At 52.6% G+C, this 21,487-nt stretch overlaps 1 protein-coding gene across 2 annotated transcripts in view; it reads right to left on the bottom strand.

The window, feature by feature from the left end:
• The window catches only part of rassf8b (Ras association domain family member 8b), a 206,342-nt gene extending 190,569 nt beyond the window's left edge, over nt 1–15,773 (bottom strand). The window contains exon 1 of one of the 2 annotated variants that reach the window (XM_072471846.1): nt 15,640–15,773. The gene's annotated coding sequence lies outside the window, so the exon portion shown is untranslated. The remainder of the gene's footprint in view (nt 1–15,639) is intronic. The other variant, XM_072471844.1, reaches the window with a different exon arrangement.
• Nucleotides 15,774–21,487: the final 5,714 nt, after the last annotated feature.

Here is a 21,487-nt window from a genome sequence, read left to right as displayed (position 1 = left end):
AGTGTGGCCTTGGCGGGGCATTCCCCGCTGAGGCCCCGAATTGAACTTGAGTCTCGATAGCTAGCATGATATTTCTCAGCGCTGCGAGGCCCAGGAAACACCCAGCTAAACGCATTCGATACGGGACTCTGTTACCACTCGGTCAGATCATACCAATAGATTTTAAGTTGTGTCTTAAAGGTGGAAAGAGAGACAGTCAGAGAGGTTGAGGGAGGGTCCTGGTTGAAGGCGCTGGCTGCAAGGGTGGAGCCATTACAATTCAGGATGGTCACGAGGCCAGAGTTAGTTGAGAGCAGAGATCTATGTCGGTTGGCGGACTGGAAGAGAATGTAGAAAAGGATGGGTCGAGTGCATGGAGGGATTTGAAAATAAGGATGAGAATTTTTAAATCAAAATCCTAGCTTAGCTAGGAATCAATGTAGGACAAGGAGCACAGGGGTGATAGGGGATTAGCACTTGCTGAGTTGGGTGTGATTGGGGATCAAGACTTGCTAAGTTGGGGGTGATAGGGGATCAGGGCTTGCTGAGTTGGGGGAGATAGGGGATATGGACCTACTGAGTTGGGGGTGATAGGGGATCAGGACTTGCTGAGTTGGGGGTGATAGGGGATCAGGACTTGCTGAGTTGGGGGTGATAGGGGATCAGGACGTGGCGAGTTGGGGGTGATAGGGGATCAGCACTTGCTGAGTTGGGGGCGATAGGGGATCAGGACATGGTGAGTTGGGGTGATACGCGATATGGATTTGCTAAGTTGGGGTGATCGGGAATCAGGACTTGCTGAGTTGGGGGAGATAGGGGATCAGGACGTGGCGAGTTGGGGGTGATAGGGGATCAGGACTTGCTGAGTTGGGGATGACAGGTGATCAGGACTTGCTGAGTTGGGGGTGGGAGGGGATCGGGACTTGCTGAGTTGGGTGTGATTGGGGATCAGTATGTGGCGAGTTGGGGGTGATAGGGGATCAGCACTTGCTGAGTTGGGGGTGTTAGGGGATCAGCTCTTGCTAAGTTGGGGGTGATAGGGGATCAGGACTTGCTGAGTTGGGGGTGATAGGGGATCAGGACTTGCTGAGTTGGGGGTGATAGGGGATCAGGATGTGGCGAGTTGGGGAAGATAGGGGATATGGACCTGCTGAGTTGGGGGTGATAGGGGATCAGGACTTGCTCAGTTGGGGGTGATAAGGGATCAGCACTTGCTGAGTTGGGGGCGATAGGGGATCAGGACATGGTGAGTTGGGGTGATAGGCGATATCGATTTGCTAAGTTGGGGTGATCGGGAATCAGGACTTGCTGAGTTGGGGGTGATAGGGGATCAGGACGTGGCGAGTTGGGGGTGATAGGGGATCAGGACTTGCTGAGTTGGGGATGACAGGGGATCAGGACTTGCTGAGTTGGGGGTGATAGGGGATCGGGACTTGCTGAGTTGGGTGTGATTGGGGATCGGGATATGGCGAGTTGGGGGTGATAGGGGATAGGGACTTGTTGAGTTGGGGGTGATAGGGGATCAGGACTTGCTGAGTTGGGGGTGATAGGGGATCAGGACTTGCTGAGTTGGGGGTGATAGGGGATCAGGACTTGCTGAGTTGCGGGTGATAGGGGATCAGGACTTGCTGAGTTGGGGGTGTTAGGGGACCAGCACTTGCTGAGTTGGGGGCGATAGGGGATCAGGACATGGTTAGTTGGGGGTGATACGCGATATGGATTTGCTAAGTTGGGGTGTTCGGGAATCAGGATTTGCTGAGTTGGGGGTTATAGGGGATCAGGACTTGCTGAGTTGGGGGTGATAGGGGATCGGTACTTGCTTAGTTGGGGGTGATAGGGGATCAGGACTTGCTGAGTTGCGGGTGATTGGGGAGCAGGACTTGCTGAGTTGGGGTATTAGGGAATCAGGACTTGCTGAGTTGGGGGTGATAGGGGATCAGGACTTGCTGAGTTGGGGGTGATAGGGGATCAGCACTTGCTGAGTTGGGGGTGATAGGGGATCAGCACTTGCTGAGTTGGGGGTGATAGGGGATCAGGACGTGGCGAGTTGGGGGTCATAGGTGATCGGAAATGGCTGAATTGGGTGTGATAGGAGATCAGGATGCGACGGGTTGGGGGGGGGAAGGGATATGGACTTGCTGAGTTGGGGGTGTTAGGGGATCAGCACTTGCTGAGTTGGGGGCGATAGGGAATCAGGACATGGTGAGTTGGGGGTGATAGGTGATATGGATTTGCTAAGTTGGGGTGTTCGGGAATCAGGACTTGCTGAGTTGGGGGTGATAGGGGATCAGGATTTGCTGAGTTGGGGGTGATAGGGGATCAGGATTTGCTGAGTTGGGGGTGATAGGGGATCAGCACTTGCTGAGTTGGGGGTGATAGGGGATCAGGACTTGCTGAGTTGGGGGTCATAGGGGATCAGGACTTGCTGAGTTGGGGGTGATAGGGGATCAGCACTTGCTGAGTTGGGGGTGATAGGGGATCAGGACGTGGCAAGTTGGGGGTGATAGGGGATATGGGCTTGCTGAGGTGGGTGTTAGGGGATCAGCTCTTGCTGAGTTGGGGTGATAGGGGTTATGGACTTGCTGAGTTGGGGTGTTAGGCAATCAGGACTTGCTGAGTTGGGGGTGATAGGGGTCAGGACTTGCTGAGTTGGGGGTGATATGGGATCAGGACTTGCTGAGTTGGGGGTGATAGGTGATCGGAAATGGCTGAATTGGGTGTGATAGGAGATCAGGATGCGACGGGTTGGGGGGGAAGGGAATATGGACTTGCTGAGTTGGGGGTGTTAGGGGATCAGCTCTTGCTGAGTTGGGGTGATAGGGGATATGGACTTGCTGAGTTGGGGGTGATAGGGGTTCGGGACTTGCTAAGTTGGGCGTGATAGCGGATCAGGTCTTGCTGAGTTGGGAGTGATAGGGGATCAGGTCTTGCTGAGTTGGGAGTGATAGGGGATCGGGACGTGCTCAGTTGGGGTTGATAGCGGATCAGGTCTTGCTGAGTTGGAGGTATTAGGGGATCGGGATTTTCTAAGTTGGGGGTGATAGGTGATCAGGACTTGCTGAGCTGGGTGTGATTGGGGATCAAGACTTGCTGAGTTGGGGGTGATAGGGGATCAGGATGTGGCGAGTTGGGTGTCATAGGGGATATGGACTTGGAGTTGCGGGTGATAGGGGATCAGGACTTGCTGAGTTGGGGGTGAGAGGGGATCAGGATTTGCTGAGTTGGGGGTGATAGGGGATCAGGACTTGCTGAGTTGTGGGTGATAGGGGATCAGCACTTGCTGAGTTGCGGGTGATAGGGGATCAGGACTTGCTGAGTTGGGGGTGAGAGGGGATCAGGATTTGCTGAGTTGGGGGTGATAGGGGATCAGGATGAGGCGAGTTGGGGGTGATAGGGGATATGGCCTTGCTGAGTTGCGGGTGATAGGGGATCAGGACTTAATGAGTTGGGAGTGATAGGGGATCGGGACGTGCTCAGTTGGGGTTGATAGCGGATCAGGTCTTACTGAGTTGGAGGTATGAGGAGATCGGGATTTTCTAAGTTGGGGGTGATACGTGATCAAGACTTGCTGAGCTGGGTGTGATTGGGGATCAAGACTTGCTGAGCTGGGGGTGATAGGGGATCAGGATGTGGCGAGTTGGGTGTCATAGGGGATATGGACTTGCTGAGATGCGGGTGATAAGGGATCAGGACTTGCTGAGTTGTGGGTGATAGGGGATCAGGACTTGCTGAGTTGGGGTGATAGGGGATCAGGACTTGCTGAGTTGGGGGTGATAGGGGATCAGGACTTGCTGAGTTGCGGGTGATAGGGGATCAGGACTTGCTGAGTTGGGGGTGTTAGGGGACCAGCACTTGCTGAGTTGGGGGCGATAGGGGATCAGGACATGGTTAGTTGGGGGTGATACGCGATATGGATTTGCTAAGTTGGGGTGTTCGGGAATCAGGACTTGCTGAGTTGGGGATGACAGGGAATCAGGATTTGCTGAGTTGGGGGTTATAGGGGATCAGGACTTGCTGAGTTGGGGGTGATAGGGGATCGGTACTTGCTTAGTTGGGGGTGATAGGGGATCAGGACTTGCTGAGTTGCGGGTGATTGGGGAGCAGGACTTGCTGAGTTGGGGTATTAGGGAATCAGGACTTGCTGAGTTGCGGGTGATAGGGGATCGGGACTTGCTGAGTTGGGGGTGATAGGGGATCAGCACTTGCTGAGTTGGGGGTGATAGGGGATCAGCACTTGCTGAGTTGTGGGTGATAGGAGATCAGCACTTGCTGAGTTGGGGGTGATAGGGGATCAGGACGTGGCGAGTTGGGGGTGATAGGGGATATGGGCTTGCTGAGTTGGGGTGATAGGGGATATGGACTTGCTGAGTTTGGGTGTTAGGCAATCAGGACTTGCTGAGTTGGGGGTGATAGGAGTCAGAACTTGCTGAGTTGGGGGTGATATGGGATCAGGACTTGCTGAGTTGGGGGTGATAGGTGATCGGAAATGGCTGAATTGGGTGTGATAGGAGATCAGGATGCGACGGGTTGGGGGGGGGAAGGGAATATGGACTTGCTGAGTTGGGGGTGTTAGGGGATCAGCACTTGCTGAGTTGGGGGCGATAGGGAATCAGGACATGGTGAGTTGGGGGTGATAGGTGATATGGATTTGCTAAGTTGGGGTGTTCGGGAATCAGGACTTGCTGAGTTGGGGGTGATAGGGGATCAGGACTTGCTGAGTTGGGGATGACAGGGAATCAGGACTTGCTGAGTTGGGGGTGATAGGGGATCAGGATTTGCTGAGTTGGGGGTGATAGGGGATCAGGACTTGCTGAGTTGGGGGTGATAGGGGATCAGGACTTGCTGAGTTGGGGATGACAGGGAATCAGGACTTGCTGAGTTGGGGGTGATAGGGGATCAGGACTTGCTGAGTTGGGGATGACAGGGAATCAGGACTTGCTGAGTTGGGGGTCATAGGGGATCAGGACTTGCTGAGTTGGGGGTGATAGGGGATCAGCACTTGCTGAGTTGGGGGTGATAGGGGATCAGGACGTGGCAAGTTGGGGGTGATAGGGGATATGGGCTTGCTGAGGTGGGGTGTTAGGGGATCAGCTCTTGCTGAGTTGGGGGTGATAGCGGTTATGGACTTGCTGAGTTGGGGTGTTAGGCAATCAGGACTTGCTGAGTTGGGGGTGATAGGGGTCAGGACTTGCTGAGTTGGGGGTGATATGGGATCAGGACTTGCTGAGTTGGGGGTGATAGGTGATCGGAAATGGCTGAATTGGGTGTGATAGGAGATCAGGATGCGACGGGTTGGGGGGGAAGGGAATATGGACTTGCTGAGTTGGGGGTGATAGGGGATATGGACTTGCTGAGTTGGGGGTGATAGGGGTTCGGGACTTGCTAAGTTGGGCGTGATAGCGGATCAGGTCTTGCTGAGTTGGGAGTGATAGGGGATCAGGTCTTGCTGAGTTGGGAGTGATAGGGGATCGGGACTTGCTGAGTTGGGGATGATAGCGGATCAGGTCTTGCTGAGTTGGAGGTATTAGGGGATCGGGATTTTCTAAGTTGGGGGTGATAGGTGATCAGGACTTGCTGAGTGGGTGTGATAGGGGATCAGGATGTGGCGAGTTGGGTGTCATAGGGGATATGGACTTGGAGTTGCGGGTGATAGGGGATCAGGACTTGCTGAGTTGGGGGTGAGAGGGGATCAGGATTTGCTGAGTTGGGGGTGATAGGGGATCAGGATGAGGCGAGTTGGGGGTGATAGGGGATATGGCCTTGCTGAGTTGCGGGTGATAGGGGATCAGGACTTAATGAGTTGGGAGTGATAGGGGATCGGGACGTGCTCAGTTGGGGTTGATAGCGGATCAGGTCTTGCTGAGTTGGAGGTATTAGGGGATCGGGATTTTCTAAGTTGGGGGTGATACGTGATCAAGACTTGCTGAGCTGGGTGTGATTGGGGATCAAGACTTGCTGAGCTGGGGGTGATAGGGGATCAGGATGTGGCGAGTTGGGTGTCATAGGGGATATGGACTTGCTGAGTTGCGGGTGATAAGGGATCAGGACTTGCTGAGTTGGGGGTGAGAGGGGATCAGGATTTGCTGAGTTGGGGGTGATAGGGGATATGGACTTGCTGAGTTGGGGTGACAGGGGATATGGACTTGCTGAGTTGCGGGTGATAAGGGATCAGGACTTGCTGAGTTGGGGGTGAGAGGGGATCAGGATTTGCTGAGTTGGGGGTGATAGGGGATCAGGACTTGCTGAGTTGGGAGTGATAAGGGATCAGGACTTGCTTTGTTGGGGGTGACAGGGGATCGGGACTTACTGAGTTGGGGTGTTAGGGAATCAGGACTTGCTGAGTTGCGGGTGATAGGGGATCAGGACTTGCTGAGTTGGGGTGACAGGGGATATGGACTTGCTGAGTTGGGGGTGATAGGGGATCGGAAATGGCTGAATTGGAGGTGATAGGAGATCATGATGTGGTGAGTTGGGGGTGATAAGGGATATGGACTTGCTGAGTTAGGGGTGATAGGGCTTCGGGACTTGCCGGGTTTGGGGTGATAGTGGATCAGGACGTGGAGAGTTGATGGTGATAGGGGATCAGGACGTGGCGAGTAGGGGGTGATAGGGGATCAGGACTTGCTGAGTCGGGGGTGATAGGGGGTCAGCACATGCTGAGTTGAGGGTGAGAGGGGATCAGGACTTGCGGAGTTGCGGGTGATAGGGGATTGGAGCTTGCGGAGTTGGGTGTGATAGGGGATCAGGACTTGCTGAGTTGGGGGTGATAGGGGATCGGGACTTGCTGAGTTGGGGGTGATAGGGGATCAGGACTTGCTGAGTTGGGTGTGATTGAGGATCGAGACTTGCTGAGTTGGGGGAGATAGGGGATCAGGACTTGCTGAGGTGGGGGTGATAGGGGATCGGGACGTGCTCAGTTGGGGATGATAGCGGATCAGGTCTTGCTGAGTTGGAGGTATTAGGGGATCGGGATTTTCTAAGTTGGGGGTGATAGGTGATCAAGACTTGCTGAGTTGGGTGTGATTGGGGATCAAGACTTGCTGAGTTGGGGGTGATAGGGGATCAGGATGTGGCGAGTTGGGTGTCATAGGGGATATGGACTTGCTGAGTTGCGGGTGATAGGGGATCAGGACTTGCTGAGTTGGGGGTGAGAGGGGATCAGGATTTGCTGAGTTGGGGGTGATAGGGGACATGGACTTGCTGAGTTGGGGTGTCAGGGGATATGGACTTGCTGAGTTGGGGTGTCAGGGGATATCGACTTGCTGAGTTGGGGGTGATAGGGGATCAGGACTTGCTGAGTTGCGGGTGATAGGGGATCAGGACTTGCTGAGTTGGGGTGACAGGGGATACGGACGTGCTGAGTTGGGGGTGATAGAGGATCGGAAATGGCTGAATTGGGGGTGATAGGAGATCAGGATGTGGTGAGTTGGGGGTGATAAGGGATATGGATTTGCTGAGTTATGGGGTGATAGGGCTTCGGGACTTGCCGGGTTTGGGGTGATAGTGGATCAGGACGTGGAGAGTTGGTGGTGATAGGGGATCAGGACGTGGCGAGTAGGGGGTGATAGGGGATATGAACTTGCTGAGTTGGGTGTGATTGGGGATCGGGACGTGGCGAGTTGGGGGTGATAGGGGATCAGGACTTGCTGAGTTGGGGGTGATAGGGGTTCAGCACATGCTGAGCTGAGGGTGAGAGGGGATCAGGATTTGCGGAGTTGCGGGTGATAGGGGATTGGAGCTTGCGGAGTTGGGTGTGATAGGAGATCAGGACTTGCTGAGTTGGGGGAGATAGGGGATCAGGACTTGCTGAGTTGGGGGTGATAGGGGATCGGGACTTGCTGAGTTGGGGGTGATAGGGGATCAGGACTTGCTGAGTTGGGTGTGATTGAGGATCGAGACTTGCTGAGTTGGGGGAGATAGGGGATCAGGACTTGCTGAGTTGGGGGTGAGAGGGGATCAGGAGGTGGCGACTTGGGGGGTGATAGGGGATCAGGATGTGGCAAGTTGGGGGTGATAGGGGATCAGGAGTTGCTGAGTTGGGGGTGATAGGGGATCAGCACTTGCTGAGTTGGGGGTGATAGGGGATCAGGACTTGCTGAGTTGGGGGTGATAGGGGATCAGGACTTGCTGAGTTGGGGGTGATAGGGGATCAGCACTTGCTGAGTTGGGGGTGATAGGGGATCAGCACTTGCTGAGTTGGGGGTGATAGGGGATCAGGACTTCCTGAGTTGGGGGTGATAGGGGATCAGGACTTGCTGAGTTGGGGGTGATAGAGGATCAGCACTTGCTGAGTTGGGGGTGATAGGGGATCAGGAAGTGGTGAGTTGGGGGTGATAGAGGATCAGCACTTGCTGAGTTGGGGTGATAGGGGATATGGACTTGCTGAGTTGGGGTGTTAGGCAATCAGGACTTGCTGAGTTGGGGGTGATAGGGGTCAGGACTTGCTGAGTTGGGGGTGATATGGGATCAGGACTTGCTGAGTTGGGGGTGATATGGGATCAGGACTTGCTGAGTTGGGGGTGATAGGTGATCGGAAATGGCTGAATTGGGTGTGATAGGAGAACAGGATTCGACGGGTTGGGGGCGATAGGGGATATGGACTTGCTGAGTTGGGGGTGTTAGGGGATCAGCTCTTGCTGAGTTGGGGTGATAGGAGATATGGACTTGCTGAGTTGGGGGTGATAGGGGTTCGGGACTTCCTAAGTTGGGCGTGATAGCAGATCACGTCTTGCTGAGTTGGGAGTGATAGGGGATCAGGATGTGGCGAGTTGGGTGTCATAGGGGATATGGACTTGCTGAGTTGCGGGTGATAGGGGATCAGGACTTGCTGAGTTGCGGGTGATAGGGGATCAGGACTTGCTGAGTTGGGGGTGAGAGGGGATCAGGATTTGCTGAGTTGGGGGTGATAGGGGATATGGACTTGCTGAGTTGGGGTGACAGGGGATATGGACTTGCTGAGTTGGGGGTGATAGGGGATCAGCACTTGCTGAGTTGGGGGTGATAGGGGATCAGGACTTGCTGAGTTGGGGGTGATAGCGGATCAGGTCTTGCTGAGTTGGTGGTGATAGGGGATCAGGACTTGCTGAGTTGGGGGTGATAGGTGATCAGGACTTGCTGAGTTGGGGGTGATAGGGGATCAGGACTTGCGGAGTTGGGGGTGAGAGGGGATCAGGATTTGCTGAGTTGGGGTGACAGGGGATATGGACTTGCTGAGTTGGGGGTGATAGGGGCTCTGGACCTGCTGAGTTGGGGGTGATAGGGGATCGGTACTTGCTTAGTTGGGGGTGATAGGGGATCGGTACTTGCTTAGTTGGGGGTGATAGGGGATCAGGACTTGCTGAGTTGCGGGTGATAGGGGAGCAGGACTTGCTGAGTTGGGGTGTTAGGGAATCAGGACTTGCTGAGTTGCGGGTGATCGGGGATCATAACTTGCTTAGTTGGGGTGTTAGGGAATCAGGACTTGCTGAGTTGCGGGTGATAGGGGATCAGGACTTGCTGAGTTGGGGTGACAGGGGATATGGACCTGCTGAGTTGGGGGTGATAGGGGATCGGAAATGGCTGAATTGGGGGTGATAGGAGATCAGGATGTGGTGAGTTGGGGGTGATAAGGGATATGGACTTGCTGAGTTAGGGGTGATAGGGCTTCGGGACTTGCCGAGTTTGGGGTGATAGGGGATCAGGATGTGGCGAGTTGGTGGTGATAGGGGAACAGGACGTGGCGAGTAGGGGGTGATAGGGGATCAGGGCTTGCTGAGTTGGGGGTGATAGGGGGTCAGCACTTGCTGAGTTGAGGGTGAGAGGGGATCAGGACTTGCGGAGTTGCGGATGATAGGGGATTGGAGCTTGCGGAGTTGGGTGTGATAGGGGATCGGGACTTGCTGAGTTGGGGGTGATAGGGGATCAGGACTTGCTGAGTTGGGGGTGAAAGGGGATCGGGACTTGCTGAGTTGTGGGTGATAGAGGATCAGGACGTGGCGAGTTCGGGCTGATAGGGGATATGGACTTGCTGAGTTGGGGTGTTAGGGAATCAGGCCTTGCTGAGTTTGGGATGACAGGGGATCAGGACTTGCTGAGCTGGGGGTGAAAGGGGATCGGGACTTGCTGAGTTGTGGGTGATAGGGGATCAGTAGGTGGCGAGTTGTGGGTGATAGGGGATCAGGACCTGCTGAGTTGGGGATGACAGGGGATCAGGACTTGCTGAGTTGGGTGTGATAGGGGATCAGTAGGTGGCGAGTTGTGGGTGATAGGGGATCAGGACCTGCTGAGTTGGGGATGACAGGGGATCAGGACTTACTGAGTTGGTGGTGAGAAGGGATCGGGACTTGCTGTGTTGGGGGTGATAGGGGATCGGGACTTGCTGAGTTGGGTGTGTATGGGGATCGGGATATGGCGAGTTGCGGGTGATAGGGGATATGGACTTTTTGAGTTGGGGGTGATCGGGGATCAGGACTTGCTGAATTGGGGGTGATAGCGGATCAGGACGTGGCGAGTTGGGGGTGATTGGGGATCAGGACGTGGCGAGTCGGGGGTGATCGGGGAACTGGACGTGCTGCGTTGGGGGTGATAGGGGATCAGGACCTGCTGAGTTGGGGGTGTCAGGGGATCAGGACTTGCTGAGTTGGGGGTGATAGGTAATTGGAGCTTGCAGAGTTGGGGGTGATAGGGGATCAGCACTTGCTGAGTTGGTGGTGATATGGGATCAGGACTTGCGGAGTTGGGGCTGATAGGGGATCAGGACTTGCTGAGTTGGGGGTGTTAGGCGATCAGGAATTGCTGAGATACAGGTGATAGCGGATTGGAGCTTGCGGAGTTGGGGGTGATAGGGGATTCGGACTTGTTGAGTTGGGGTAGATGGGGATCAGGACTTGCTGAGTTGGGGGTGATCGGGGATCAGGACTTGGCGAGTTGGGGGTGATAGAGGATCAGGACTTGCTGAGTTGGGGGTGATGGGGATCAGGACTTGCTGAGTTGGGGGTGATAGGGGATTGGGACTTGCTGTGTTGGGGATGATAGGGGATCGGGACTTGCCGAGTTGGGGGTGATAGGTGATCAGGGCTTGCTGAGTTGGGGATGATAGGGGATCAAGACTTGCTGAGTTGGGGGTGATAGGGGATCAGGACTTGCTGAGTTGGGGGTGATAGGGGATCAGCACTTGCTGAGTTGGGGGTGATAGGGGATCAAGACTTGCTGAGTTGAGGGTGATAGGGGATCAGGACTTGATGAGTTGGGGGTGATAGGGGATCAGGACTTGCTGAGTTGGGGGTGATAGGGGATCAGGACTTGCTGAGTTGGGGGTGTTAGGGTATCAGGACTTGCTGAGTTGGAGGTGATAGGGGATCAGGATTTGCTGAGTTGGGGTGTTAGGGAATCAGGACTTGCTGAGTTGGGGATGATAGGGGATCGGGACTTGCTGAGTTGGGGGTGAAGCAGTTTCGGATGTTCTGAGGTTGTGAATGGTGCTGTCAAAATGCAAATCCCTCCTTTTCAAACTATTTTTAAAAATATTTTTTTATTCTCCTCCTTTTCACAATTTTTCCCAAATTTACACCCAACAATAAACAATAATCAGTAACGAATGTAATGTCAATCCCCATATCAATATGGGGTCCTATCCTCCCATCAAACCCCCAAACATCAGCCCGCATGTTAACATAAACAAATGACAAAAAGGAATCAGAAATCACCCGTAGTCACCATTAACACATGCAGCCCCCCTCCCCCCGCCCCCCCCCCCCACAACCCCCCTAATGTTCAATGTGATCCAATTCTCGAAAGTGCATAATGAATAACGCCCATTAATTGTAGGACCCCTCCATCCTTCCCCTCAGTTCAAATTTGACCTTTTCAAGAGTCAAGAATTCCAGCAGGTCCCCCCGCCACGCCAGGGTACAGGGTGGAGAGGTTGATCTCCAACTCTAATGGGACCCGCCTTCGGGTGATTAACGAGGCTACAACATCTGCCTCCGCACCTGTTTCCAACCCTGGCTGGTCCGACAACCCGAATATGGCCTCCCGAGGGCCCGGGTGCTGTTTCAGGTGCACCACTTTAGAGATTCCTCTAAACACCTTCTTCCAGTAATCCTCCAGCTTTGGACAGGACCAAAACATATGAACATGGTTTGTGGGGCCTCCCCCGCAACGTTCACAAACATCTTCTACCCCCTCAAAGAGCCGGCTCATCCTCGCCCCTGTGAGGTGCGCTCTAAACACCACCTTCAGCTGTATCAGCCGCAACCTCGCACACGAGGTGGAGGCATTCACCCTCCGGAGCATCTCACACCAGAACCCCTCCTCCGTACCCTCTCCCAACTCTTCCTCCCACTTTGCCTTGTTGCCTCTAGCGGTGCCTTCTCCTCCTCCAAAGTAGCCCCGTAAACCGCTGATACCACCCCCTTCTCCAGTCTCCCTGTCGTCAGCACCTCCTCCAGCAATGTGGAAGCCGGCACTACTGGGAAGCTCTGTATCTCCTTTCTGGCGAAGTCTCGAACCTGCATGTATCTAAATGTTTTCTCCTTTTCAAACTTAACCCAAATGTTTAAATTTATTTTGCTGTTGGAGATTGAGGTTTACATTTGACACATCTTGCAGATCTGCTGTAGAATGCACCTGTGACTAAAATGACCCGTGACTTCATTCAGGGCTAATTGCTGATTCCAGTGCTAATTTGTTATTGCTTAAAGGAAGTGGATACAAAAACAGCCCATGAGGGACCAATGAATATCTGGTCTTCCTGCTGTGTCACTGGTTGTCATTCTTTAGGGTGGAAGTTTCATAAGATCATCAGTCAGAGATATCAGGTGGAGGGGACAGAGTGTGACCAGTAGTTGACCAACAGTACTAACCCCGTAGAGACCATTTTCCTCACCCGCCACTTTGGGAATACCCTTTCCGCTCTTTTTGCAGTCCGATGCAAAACTAATTGAGCTGAGAGGAAAGCTCAAATGGAAAAAAAGTCTCATGTTAAGCGGAGTTTAGTCAGGCCCGAATATTTTTAACTGGCTCATACCCAAATCTTCACAGCACTGAAAACCTTCTTGACCAACAAGAGTTGATTTCGGTCTAGTCTTGAATTGAGCAATAATGCTCATTCTTCTCCAGATAACGCTAAACTTTAAAAAGGTGACAAATCCGACCAATGTCGGGGCAGCATTGTTAGCACTGCTGCCTCACGGCGCCGAGGACCCAGGTTCAATCCCGGCCCCGGGTAACTGCCCGTGTGGGGTTTGCACATTCTCCCCGTGTCTACGCAGGCCTCACCCCTACAACCCAAAGATGTGCAGGTAGGTTGATTGGACACGCTAAATTGCCCTTTAATTGGGAAAAAAAGAATCGGGCACTTCAAATTTATTTTAAAAAGAAAATCCGATCAATGTCAAGCATATCCCCCTCCCCCCACCCCACACTGCCAATTACCACACATTTTACATAAGAACAAAAACATGTATTTCCTCCTGCACAAAACCCATGTCAGCTGTACAACCTGCTCACATAACGTGTTTAATTAAAGGTGCGGGCGGGGTCGGCTGAAAAGGGAAACTAGGACTAGGGGGCATAGCCTCAAAATAAGGGGGAGCATATTTATGACTGAGTTGAGGAGGAACTTCTTCACCCAAAGGGTTGTAAATCTGTGGCATTCCTTGCCTAGTGAAGCAGCTGAGGCTCCCTTGTTGGATGTTTTTAAGGCAAAGATAGATCGATATTTGAACAGTAAAGGAATTAAGTGTTATGGTGAGCAGGCGAGTAAAGGGAGCTGAGTCCACAAAAAGATCAACCATGATCTTAGTGAATGGCGGAACAGGCTCGAGGAGTCAGATGGCCTACTCCTGCTCCTGGTTCTGAAGTTCAAACAACTTTTTCAGCCCTGAATGTAGACCTGTTTCATGAAAAACACATAAACAGACCTGATCATGACTTAAACCTGGATACATCATTGCAGCACGTCTAACGGGGCAAATAGCTCCTCAACTCTCAATCCTCATTAAGGTATTCCTTAAAACTTAACTGCCACCTTACCTAATGTCTCCTCCTTTAACTTGATGTTAATCTTCATATCATTACACTTTTGTAAGTTAAATTAAAGGTACAAGTTGTTGTTGTTCCTTAAAGAGACAACGGCTTCCTTGGACTGTATGGGATGAGGGTGTGCAGAATTGCTTTACTTTTTTGTATTTTCTCCAGCAAGGGCTCAAACGCAAGGTCAACTCATATCCAGTGCTATTGCTGTAAGACAAACAACTCCACAGCTGGAATTACCCACTAGAATGGTTCTGGAAGCAGCTCCTCTGCCCTTACAAATGTACATCACTCAATTCAGACGCAATCCCAATTTTTTGATCCATCACCTCTATAGTATTCTTAAAAGGTTAAAAAAAAATATCTATCCTCGCTGAACCACTAGGCCGGAATTCTCCAGCTGCGCACCCCCTGCCCGTGGGTTTCCTGGCAGGGCGGGGTGGAGTGGCATCAATGGGAATTCCCATCACGCAGAGAATCCCGCCGCCAGTGAACGCCATGCCACCTCCCACCGCTGAGAAACACGTGGTTGGGAGGCCGGGGAATCGTTCTCCAAAACTGTGCACTGCAAGAACGCAGAAAATGAGGGAAGGGGACGAAGAGAAGGTTTGTGAAACAGGCTGTAGGGGCTGAAAGGCCAAACAACATAAGTATCAGCCATGGATCAGTGGGTAGAACTCTCACCTCTGAGTCAGGCGGCTGAGGGTTCAAGACGCACACCAGAGACTTGAGCATATGTCCAGGCTGTGCAGCGGGGAGGGAGGGCTGCACTGTAGGAGCTGCGATCTTTCAGACGAGACATTAAACTAGAGCCCATCTTCCCTCTCAGTTGGGTAAAATTTAGAATCGGAACTATTCATGGAATCAAAAACTAGGTTCAGTGCAGGAGGCCATTCAGCCCATCGAGTCTGCACCGGCCTTCTATACTTCCTACTGAAATGTATCACTTCACATTTCTCTACATTAAATGTCATCTACCACATGTCTGATTCCACCAACCCATGTTCTCTTGATGTTTACCACTATCCTCCTCACAGCTCACAATACTTCCAAGTTTTGTGGCATCTGCAAATTTTGAAAGTGCGCCCTCCACATCCAAGTCCAGGATATTAACACTGATCACGAAAAGCAGTGGTTCTCGTACCAACTCCTGGCGAACACACTACAGGCTTTCATCCAGCCTGAGAAACAACCAACACCCATTCCAACAGAAGCAAAATACTGCAGGTGCTGGAAATATGAAATAAAAACAGAAAATGCTGAACCAGTTTGGTACCTGAGCAGTCACTTGTCCTTTACAGGCTTACACCATGGGATTCAACGTTGGAGAACAGGGGACGGTGCTCTCATCCCAACCCTCAACAAACATTACTGAAACATGATCTGGTCATTATCACCTTGTGGAAGCTTGCTGTGCACAGATTGGTAGCCTTGTTTTCACCTTACAACAGGGACTATATTTCAAGAACTTTTAAGAAGGTGCTGGCTTGGCTCTGAAGTGTCCCTACGGCGCTATTCAGATGCAAGTTCTTCCTTCTAAGCAACTAACAGGAATGCCAAACTCGGCATTCTGACAGCGAGATGGGTTAGTTCCTCCAGCAGCAAGTCCCTGCTCTCTGCATAGGGACGGCCCAGTTATTTCCATACCTGTCAATCAACAGCCCGGTATCGCTGCGGGTACACCTTCCCCGGTCGAGGAGGCGGCTCGGGCTGCAAATAACCCACCTCTTCCCCTCGGGGAGCAGGTATGAGCCCCCGGTACCTGTTGCACCGACAGTGTTGGGCGTCACAAACTTCCTCACTAACTTGTATCCGACTCGCTGGCACTGGAGGGTCAGTTAGTGCCTCCCCTGGGCTGGGAATCCAGACCCCTCCCCGCAAACCTCACTCCTGCCCCACCCAGACCCGCTTCAGCTCCGGCCGGGTACACAGCCCGCAATGCCGCAGCCCGGATCCGCGATCTCTGCAAACTCACCCGACCCGCACTCTGGCCCCGCTCACGCCCGGCAGCATCGGAATCCCTTAAAGGAAACTCGCACCGTAACGGTCCCGGGGATTGGCAGCAGCTCCCGGCCTCATATCACATCCCAATCTCCCAGCCTCGTATCAGTCAATATTACATCCCAATACCCCAGCCTCATAGCACACCCCAATCTCACACCCTCATAGCACACCCCAATACCCCAGCCTCATAGCACACCCCAATCTCACACCCTCATAGCACACCCCAATACCCCAGCCTCATAGCACACCCCAATCTCACACCCTCATAGCACACCCCAATATCCCAGCCTCATATCACACCCCAATCTCCCACCCTCATATCCACCCCAATCTCCCACCCTCATATCGCACCACAATCTGCCACCCTCGCATCACAGCCCAATATCCCACACTCGTGTCACACCCCAATCTCCCACCCACGTATCACACCCCACTCTCCCACCCTCGTATCACACCCTCATATCACAGTCAATATCCCACCCTTGTATTACACGCCAATATCCCAGCCACAGAGCACACCCCAATCTCCCACCCTCGTATCACACCCCAATCTCCCACCCTCGTATCACACCCAATCGCCCACGCTCCTATCACATCCCAATCTCACACCCTCATAGCACACCCCAATATCCCAGCCTCATATCACACCCCAATCTCCCAACCTCGTATCCACCCCAATCTCCCACCCTCATATCACACCACAATCTGCCACCCTCGCATCACATCCCAATCTCCCAACCTCGTATCACATCCCAATCTCCCACTCTCGTATCACACCCCAATATCTCACCCTCGTATCACACCCTCATATCACAGTCAATATCCCACCCTTGTATTACATGCCAATATCCCAGCCACAGAGCACACCCCAATCTCCCACCCTCGTATCACACCCCAATCTCCCACCCTCGTATCACACCCAATCGCCCACGCTCATATCACACCCCAATATCCCAGCCTCATATCACACCCCAGTATCCCACCTTTGTATCACACCCCAATATCAAATCCTCATATCACACTCAAATCTCCCACCCTCGTATCACACCCAATCTCCCACCCTCCTATCACACCCCAATATCCCACACTCGTAATCACAGCCCAATATCCCACCCATGTATCACACCCCAATCTCACACCCTCATATCACACCCCAATATCACAGCCTCATACCACATTCCAATCTCCCAGCCTCATGTCACATGCTAATCTCCCACCTCTGTATCACACCCCAATCTCCCAGCCTCATATCACACCCCAATCTCCCACCCTCGTATCACACCCAATCTCACACCCTCATAGCACACCCCAATATCCCAGCCACATATCACACCCCATTCTCCCACCCTCGTACCCACCCCAATCTCCCACCCTCATATCACATCACAATCTGCCACCCTCGCATCCCAGCCCAATATCCCACACTCGTGTCACACCCCAATCTCCCACCCACGTATCACACCCCACTCTCCCACCCTCGTATCACATCCCAATCTCCCACCCTCGTATCACATCCAATCTCCCACTCTCGTATCACACCCCAATATCCCACCCTCGTATCACACCCTCATATCACAGTCAATATCCCACCCTTGTATTACATGCCAATATCCCAGCCACAGAGCACACCCCAATCTCCCACCCTCGTATCACACCTCAATCTCCCACCCTCGTATCACACCCAATCACCCGCCCTCATATCACACCCCAATATCCCAGCCTCATATCACACCCCAGTATCCCACCTTTGTATCACACCCCAATATCAAATCCTCATATCACACTCCAATCTCCCACCCTCCTATCACACCCAATCTCCCACCCTCATATCACACCCCAATATCCCACACTCGTATCACAACCCAATATCCCACCCATGTATCACACCCCAATCTCACACCCTCATATCACACCCCAATATCCCAGTCTCATACCACACTCCAATCTCCCAGCCTCATATCACACGCTAATCTCCCACCTCTGTATCACACCCCAATCTCCCAGCCTCATATCATACCCCAATCTCCCACTCTCAAATTAACACCCCAATATCCCAGCCTCATATCACACCCCAATCGCCCACCCTCGTATCCCATACCAAATTCCCACCTGCGTCTCACGCACCAATCTCCCAGCCTCATATCACACTCCAATCTCCCACCCTCATATCACACCCCAATATCCCACCCTTGTATCACATCCCAATCTCGCAGCCTCGTATCACACGCCAATATCCCAGCCTCGTATCACACCCCAATATCCCACCCTCGTATCACACCCAACCGCCCAGCCTCGTATCACACCCAACCGCCCACCCTCGTATCACACCCCAATATCCAAGCCTCGTATCACACCCCAATATCCCACCCACGTATCACATCCCAATATCCCAGCCTCATATCACACTCCAATCTCCCACGCTCATATCACACCCAATCACCCACCCTCGTATAACACCCCAATATCCCAGCCTCATATCACACCCAAATATCCCACCCTCATATCACAGCCCGATATCCCACCATTGTATCACACCCCAATCACACCCCCTCATATTACACCCCAATATCCAAGCCTCATACGACACCCCAATCTCCCAGCCTCATATCACATGCCAATCTCCCACCTTTGTATCACACCCCAATCTCCGAGCCGCATATCACACCCCAATCTCCCACCCTCGTATCACACCCAATCTCCCACCCTCATATGACACCCCAATATCCCAGCCTCATATCACACTTTAATCTCCCACCCTCGTATCACACACCAATCTCCCGCCCTCGTTTAAAACCGTAATCTTCCACAGTCGTATCACACCCCAATCTCCCAACCTTGTATCACACCCCAATCTCCCACCCACATATCACACCCCAATATCCCACCCTCGTATCACATACCAATCTCCCACCCTCGTATCACACCCCAATATTCCAGCCTCGTATCACACACCAATATCCCACCATCATAATCACAGCCCAATATCCCACCCTCGTTTCACAGTCAATATCACACCCTCGTATTGCACCCCAATATCCCACCCACAGTGCACAACCGAAACTCACACCCTCATATCAAACCCCAATATCCCAGCCTCATATTACACCCAATCTCCCACCCTCGTATCACACCCCAATATCCCAGGCTCTTATCACACCTCAATATCCCACCCTCGTAATCCCAGCCCAATATGCCACCCTCGTATCACACCCCAATCTCATACCCTCATATCACACCCCAATATCCCAGCCTCATATCACACCCCAATCTCCCACCCTCGTATCACACCCCAATCTTCCACCCTCATATCACACCCGAATATCCCAGCCTCATAACACACCCCAATATCCCAGCCTCATATCACACCCCAATATCCCACACTCGTATCACACCCCAGTATCAAAGCCTCATATCACACTCCAATCTCCCACCCTCGTGTCACACCCAATCCCCCACCCTTGTATCACACCCCAATATCCCAGGCTCATATCACACCACAATATCCCACCCTCGTATCACAGCCCAATGTCCCACACTCGTATCGTACCCCAATCTCACACCCTCAAATCACACCCCAATATCCCAGCCTCAGACCACACCCTCAGACCACACCCCAATCTCCCAGCTTCATATCACACGCCAATCTCCCACCTTTGTATCACACCACAATCTCCCTGCCTCATATCACACCCCAATCTTCCACCCTCATATCACACCCAATCTCCCACCCTCATATCACACCCCAATATCCCAGCCTCATATCACACCCCAATCTCCCAACCTCGTATCACGCACCAATCTCCCACCCTCGTATCACACCCCAATCTCCCAGCCTCATATCATACCCCAATCTCCCACTCTCAAATTAACACCCCAATATCCCAGCCTCATATCACACCCCAATCGCCCACCCTCGTATCCCATACCAAATTCCCACCTGCGTCTCACGCACCAATCTCCCAGCCTCATATCACACTCCAATCTCCCACCCTCATATCACACCCCAATATCCCACCCTCGTATCACATCCCAATCTCGCAGCCTCGTATCACACGCCAATATCCCAGCCTCGTATCACACCCCAATATCCCACCCTCGTATCACACCCAACCGCCCAGCCTCGTATCACAACCAACCGCCCACCCTCGTATCACACCCCAATATCCAAGCCTCATATCACACCCCAATATCCCACCCACGTATCACATCCCAATATCCCAGCCTCATATCACACTCCAATCTCCCACGCTTATATCACACCCAATCACCCACCCTCGTATAACACCCCAATATCCCAGCCTCATATCACACCCAAATATCCCACCCTCATATCACAGCCCGATATCCCACCATTGTATCACACCCCAATCGCACCCCCTCATATTACACCCCAATATCCAAGCCTCATACGACACCCCAATCTACCAGCATCATATCACATGCCAATCTCCCACCTTTGTATCACACCCCAATCTCCGAGCCGCATATCACACCCCAATCTTCCACCCTCGTATCACATCCAATCTCCCACCCTCATATGACACCCCAATATCCCAGCCTCATATCACACTTTAATCTCCCACCCTCGTATCACACACCAATCTCCCGCCCTCGTTTAAAACCGTAATCTTCCACAATCGTATCACACCCCAATCTCCCAACCTTGTATCACACCCCAATCTCCCACCCACATATCACACCCCATTATCCCACCCTCGTATCACATACCAATCTCCCACCCTCGTATCACACCCCAATATTCCAGCCTCGTATCACACACCAATATCCCACCATCATAATCACAGCCCAATATCCCACCCTCGTTTCACAGTCAATATCACACCCTCGTATTGCACCCCAATATCCCACCCACAGTGCACAACCGAAACTCACACCCTCATATCAAACCCCAATATCCCAGCCTCATATTACACCCAATCTCCCACCCTCGTATCACACCCCAATATCCCAGGCTCTTATCACACCTCAATATCCCACCCTCGTAATCCCAGCCCAATATGCCACCCTCGTATCACACCCCAATCTCATACCCTCATATCACACCCAAAATATCCCAGCCTCATGTCACACCCCAATCTCCCACCCTCGTATCACACCCCAATCTTCCACCCTCATATCACACCCGAATATCCCAGCCTCATAACACACCCCAATATCCCAGCCTCATATCACACCCCAATATCCCACACTCGTATCACACCCCAGTATCAAAGCCTCATATCACACTCCAATCTCCCACCCTCGTGTCACACCCAATCCCCCACCCTTGTATCACACCCCAATATCCCAGGCTCATATCACACCACAATATCCCACCCTCGTATCACAGCCCAATGTTCCACACTCGTATCGTACCCCAATCTCACACCCTCAAATCACACCCCAATATCCCAGCCTCAGACCACACCCTCAGACCACACCCCAATCTCCCAGCTTCATATCACACGCCAATCTCCCACCTTTGTATCAC

Source organism: Scyliorhinus torazame, chromosome 13 (assembly GCF_047496885.1).
Source record: "Scyliorhinus torazame isolate Kashiwa2021f chromosome 13, sScyTor2.1, whole genome shotgun sequence".
Lineage (NCBI taxonomy): Eukaryota > Metazoa > Chordata > Chondrichthyes > Carcharhiniformes > Scyliorhinidae > Scyliorhinus > Scyliorhinus torazame.
This window is presented reverse-complemented; position numbering and strand designations above follow the sequence as displayed.